Genomic DNA, 6,000 nt, shown 5'->3' with positions numbered 1-6,000 from the left:
GCCCCCAAACAGCTCCCGGGTTCCCCTACTGAGACCAGATCCTGCATGCCTGGGCCCTGACAGCTGTTCTCAAGATTATGGCCGCCGTGCCCACTCACGGCATGGGTGATGCTGACATGGACAGAGCCTGAACATGCCATTCTCCCTTGGCACTATAATTTGGCCATTTCCAGGGCAAATTACTTCTTTAAACCTCTACTTCTTCATCTGGAAATAAGGGATAGTAATGTCCTAGCTCATCGGATTGTTCTAAGAACCAAATGTGTTAACACATAGAAAGCACTTAGCAGAGTGTGGCATGTAATTGATATTAGTTGTAATCGGTACTAATATTATTAGCCAGCCCTCCATAGGGGCAACTCTACATCAGCCTCGGTTCTTGCCCTGGCTTTACCCAGTTCTGCCCCCTGCAACCCTGACTTCTTCACTGGGCCCTTTTCCCCCACTTCCAACTCCCTTGACAAACACAAATACACTTCCCACGTGTCTTGAGGTCATGCCCATTTTAAACTCCATCTGGCTCTGCTGAGAAACTCAGATCTCCTCCCTCCCAACCCTATTGAAAGTGCCTTCATCTCTCTTACTGCTCAGCCCCCATCCTTACTGATGAGCACTTAGACCTGGAGTTTAGGGCTCCCCAGCGCATCTCCCCACTATACCAATTGTATAGCCCATATGCTTCTGCATGAATGAGTCAGGTGTAGGTACTAGAAGGTGTAAGAAAGGGAAGGAGGGAAGGAGAGATGAATCAGGTTAGGTTACATTCTGCAGTAGTAATAAATAACTCTCCAAATCCAGTGTCTTCAAACAACAACTCTTTTTTCCCCTTGCTTATGCGGTGTCTATCCGAGGTCAGCAAGGAAGTTCTACTCCTTGTAATCACTTCAGAGTGACATTCAGAGTGACAGAAGCTTCATCTTGACTAGTGTCTCCACAATCCCAAAGGCAGGGAAAATAGGATGGCAAAACACTCAGGGGCCCCTAAAGCTTCCACCTGAAATGACACATGTCATTTCTGCTCATATTTCATTGGCCAAAGCAGGTCCTCCATCCAAGCATAAATTAAAAAGGGCAACGAAGGAAACTCTTTCCATGGGGAGGGACAGGGGGATAGAGCACTGAGCACAAAAATATATAGCCCCCTACTGGGGAGTGCACACCATGTGGGCCTCTTCCCAACCAGTCCATCCCTCCCAGAGCACCCAGCTCCCACCTCTACCTCCAAGGGACCTGGCTGGACCTTTTCTCTTCTGAGACATAATTGGGCATTTTCCCTGACATGAATACAAGGCACATTTTACAAAACTGAATGTGCTCATGTGTATGTATATTTCTAATTAAGACCTAATGCATGAAGCCATCAGATTTGCTCAGATTGACCCAGGATTCAGAAAAAGCTGAGGTTTTATGAAACTCCTCAACCAATGGAGAATGCATGAATTATTGAAAGGATGGAAAAAGAGACCCAAGGAGGAAGGGCTGCTCCATTATTCATCAGGCCCAGAGTCCCCAGGTCCCCGAGCACTGCTGCTGGCTTTGACACCTACAGCATTTTCCCATTATGTCAACAGTGAGTGTTTCAAACACGCCGAATTGGCAGCCTCCGAGCAGGGCTCCCACCCACGCCATCCACTGCCTACCTCATGATCTGAACCAGTCCGCAGCTGAACTGTGGGCTAAGAATGTTGATATGTAGAACCCACCTACCCTCCCTTCCCAGGGCTTTCTGCTCACAGGTCTCCAGGCCTGAGATCTAAAATCCTTAAAAGAAGCAGGTCTTTCACTTGGACCCCAACATGTCTCTCCAGTTTTCTCTCCCTCCATTTGCTCCCCCTACCCAACCATTCGCCTTGCCCTGAATGTAATTTCATATTCTCATACCTTTGCCTATGCTGACCCCGCTGCCTGAAACTGCCTTCCGGTGCCTTTGCCTCCCCAGTGAACTCCTATCCATCTTTAAGACAAATCAGAGAAAGGGCAACTAAATTCTGTTGGGAGCCCATGTGTTAGACCTTGGTGCCAACACTATCTCAGTGAGGTGTCACAACAACCCAGGAAGGTGGGTGTTAACACCAGCGCCAGCTCCGTAATTTGTGGGGTCCAGTACAAAATGGAAATGCTGCCCCTTGTTCCCAACTGAATTCTGAGGTGATAAAAGCAGATCACGAAACCAGGCACAGAGCATTTCAAAGAGTGAGCAGGTCTTTGTGACTGCATACATTACAAGCCCATGAAGTCAACCCTGGTTACTGAGGAGTAAACCAAAACTCAGAGTAGTCAAGTAACACGTACAAGGTCACACAGCTAGCTAGGGGCAGGAGGCTGAAGACCTCGTTCCATCTAATGCAAATCCCTTTTCGCTCAACCACCCACCTCCCAAGGTATCCTCACTTGCCTCAGGCAGAATGGTGAGGGAGGAGACTGGGAGCACCCCGGAAATTGATTTTCGTTTTAAAGGGTGCCTTCTGCAAACAATGGGTCTGTTCCTTCATCATGGGCATTGCAAGATGACCTAGAGAACAGCATTGCACAGATTAAAGAGGGAACTGATCTAGGAAGCAGGTGGCATTCCAGCATCCCTCAACTGACCCACAGGGGAGTCCATTCCCCCTGCCATACCCACCGTCACACTCTCATACCTTCCCTCTTCGGTTGCCTGATGACTTGGCTGCTGCCCAGCTGAGGTGACCCTATAAAACACAGATGCCAGGGCAGCGTCTCTGGCCTTTGCTGGGAATATTAAGTGCAGACCTTAAGAAAGGCATATCTTCTGGCTGCTATGTCCATTTTTCACCTTTTCACAGCACTGATCCAGCTCCACCAGTGTTTTTGTTTGGTGACTTTCCTCTTAACAGCTTGAGCCCTGGGGAAATGCATCTTACCGATATTCATTCATTCAGCGAATATTAACTATGCACCTACTGTATGCCGGGCCTTCTGCCTTCAAGGAGCTCACAAGCACAGCTGTGGAGACTGTCAGTAAACTCACCATTGCTAAAGTGGTGAGAGCTAGACGAGAGGCTCCCGGACCCACGTAGGGGAGAGAGAAATTAATTATTGGGTCAGAAAGAGCAAGCTGAGTAAGGTCTTAGAGGATTTATAGGAGTTTTCCAAGTGGAGGAGAGGGCAAGTCAGGCAGAAGGGACTAGCACATCTGAAAGAGTTTGGGGCTGATGGGTATTGAGGGTTTGAGAGACGTGAGCACTTGTCCAAGGGGTGAGAGGCCTCTCCTCCTTAGGGAATTCTAGAGGGTGGGAAGGAGCACTCTTGGGGAAGTAGGAGAAGAGAGAAAAAGCTGGGCATTTTTTAGGCCAAAAATGCCTCAAATAGAAACTTGGGGCATCCTTCCCCAAAACTTCCAGTTGTCCCAATTCCACAGGGCCCCACTCACATGTGACAATGTTCTCCCATGATGCCCAGGTCAGATCTCAGCAGCAAAAGGGCTCCCGTTGGGGCTCCTGCCTTATAGTCTTCCACAAATATGTTCATTGCCGATGTCTTGTTATTGGCAACCTACTTTTGCCCCCAAACATATATATACTCCATGCCTTCTGCCATTTCATGGTCTATAGGGATTTTACTGACCCTCTGGCAGAACCTCCCTATGGCCTGGCTGGCCAACCTTACATCCTGGAGACCCCTTCTTGCAGGGAGGCGCCTCCTGCTTAGAGCAGAGGGCAGAAGCCGTTGCTCTGTGACCAAGCCACACACGTTGGACAAGGCTATTGGTCAGGCCGGGTTGCCATTACAGAGAAATGGGCAAGCATTCAGGCCAGAAAGGGTAACCCTTGGGTGCCAACATCCAATCTGACTGAACAGGGCCACCCTGGCTCCAGCTGCAGCTTTCAAATTAGTCATCGATGAACAAATATTTTTTGAGCACCTACTGAGCGTCCAGGCCCCAGAGGATAAAGGAGACATATAGACTGAAGAAAGAAGAAATTTAAAAATGCTGGTTGCTACCATTTATTGTACATATATTTCCACTGAGTAGTTCGAAGAGGCAAACAATTTGCTTACTGCTACAGAAAGCAAGCATAGCGAAGCTTTAAAAGCACAGATCCTGGAGCCAGACTGAGCCGGGCTGCAATCCTGGCTCTGTCAAATTCCAGCTGTGCGTCCTGTCTCTGTGCCTCAGTTTTCTCCGCGGTAGAATGGGATTGTTGGGAAGGCTTTAAATGACTTCATACAGACAAAGCGCTCCGAACAGTCTACCGCGCACAGGAAGCGATCAATACACACTCTGGCCTTGTTGCCGTGGTTGTTATTGTTAGTAACTGCCAAGCGGGCGCCTCTGGAATTTGAAAGGAAGTCTGACCAAAGTCAGGGGGTCTCAGGCAACCCCTAGCGGCCCCGAAAGCCTCTCCTCCCCTACCCCAGGCCCCTACTTTCCACCTGCAGACCTCACGAAGGTGCTTCCCGCCGACGTGCTCCCCTGCCGCGGTGGAGCCCAGCGTCCGCAGCCCGCCGCACCCGGGGGAGCGGGAGGGGGGGAACAGGGGGCGGGGGCGGGGGCGGGGCGGGGAGGCCCCGCCCCCGGCCCCGCCCCCGGCCTGCCCCTCCCTCTCCGAGTTCGCGGCTCCCGCGGCGGCGGCGGCGGCGGCGGCGGCTGCTCGGTCTCCGGCGCGGAGCGGTTCGGCCGGACGCGACGGGGCGGGCGCCCGGGAACCTGGCGCCGAACCTCCCGCCCGGCGCGCCGAGCAGGCGAGGGACCTCCGACCAGGGTCAGGGGCCGCGGCGGCTCGGGTGAGGTAGGAGCCGGGAAGCCGGCGGGGAGACGCGCTCTCCCATGCCGGGGGGTGGGGGGTGGGGTGGAGGGGGGTGGGGGGGGCGGGAGGACCATCTCCCGCCGGCGCCTCGGCCGCGGGGCGGGGCCGCCCCCCGTTACCTCGTCGCCAGGGGCAGGGGCCACCTTGTACCCCCGCGGGCGCGCGTCCGGGTCCGGCGCTGAGAAGGAAGGGGCAGCGTGGCGGCGAGTGCGCGTGTACACGCCCGTGTGTGCGCGTGTGTCCGTGTGTGTGCGCGCGTGTGCGTGTCGGGAATGTGCGGGGGAGGAGATGCCGCCCCCTCTTGGCCGGCGCTGCTGGGCAGTCTGGTTGCCCACTCCAAAGCTGAGGGCACGCTCCCACGACGGGCTTGAGTGGGGCTGGCAGAAATTATCCGGATAATGCGGGAGCGAAAGCCCACCACCACCTGTTGAGCGGGGCTGTCCATCCATGCCTCGAATTCCCCGCTTCTCCCTCCTGACCACGGGGGCAGCGAGGATGCCCAGGTCCGGCTGGGTGCAGGAAGGGTCGCGGCCAGATGCCGGGGAGCGGAGATGGACAGGCAGGGGAGAAGAAGCTGGCGGGGAGGGCCCCCCCCCGCGGTGGGCTGAGGCTGAGGGTGAGATTCCTACCCACCAGGCACACACCAGCACATTTCCCCCATCACTCCAAAGCCTCCCTCCTCCCCATTTTAATTACTTGAGCTGTCTCTGCCCTCATCCTAATCTGGCAACCCGTGAAGATGCAGTTCGTTAAAATTTTCAAAGTGAAGTCAAATTATCACTTCTTGGGACTGAAAGGGCTTTAAGAGGTAATTCCTGGAACCTGGCTGGGGAGGAAAGAGGATCCTATTCTGAGCCCCTCCAGGGCTGGCCTGGGTGTCGGTTCCCCAGGGCCCTGATGCAGCCTTGGGCTCTCATCTGCCCCCCCCCCCAGAACTTGCCAGCCACCTCCATGCCCCTTTTAGGGTTGAGGAAGCTCTTGTTCGGGGATGGGAACGGATTCACCTGATTTGTGGGATTATCAGTGACTGGACAAGAGCAGGACCCAGAACTGGGTCCCCAAGTGGGAGACAGACGTCAACCTCCAGCTGTCACGTGTGCTGGCTCCTACTCCGCACCATCCTAGGGAACAAAAGATGGGACTTCCTTCCTGGCCACCTCATGCCACTCCCTCATCTCTCTAAACCCCAAGGCTTGATGAATTCACAGCCCAGGTTGGGCAGGGAGGGTGC

General features: G+C 54.0%; 1 protein-coding gene across 2 annotated transcripts in view; it reads left to right on the top strand.

Annotated features, from left to right (window-relative positions):
- Positions 1 to 4,597: 4,597 nt before the first annotated feature.
- CACNG5 (calcium voltage-gated channel auxiliary subunit gamma 5) overlaps positions 4,598 to 6,000 on the top strand; it is a 42,774-nt gene continuing 41,371 nt past the window's right edge. For both annotated transcript variants that reach the window (XM_045888016.2, XM_064583857.1), the window contains exon 1: positions 4,598 to 4,751. The gene's annotated coding sequence lies outside the window, so the exon portion shown is untranslated. The remainder of the gene's footprint in view (positions 4,752 to 6,000) is intronic.

This window comes from Mirounga angustirostris, unplaced genomic scaffold (assembly GCF_029215605.1).
Source record: "Mirounga angustirostris isolate CCGP_5_RB_7025 unplaced genomic scaffold, mMirAng1.0.hap1 SCAF_42, whole genome shotgun sequence".
In the NCBI taxonomy this organism is placed as follows: Eukaryota; Metazoa; Chordata; class Mammalia; order Carnivora; family Phocidae; genus Mirounga; species Mirounga angustirostris.
Note: the sequence above shows the minus strand (reverse complement) of the source record. Positions and strands in the feature narration are given on the sequence as shown.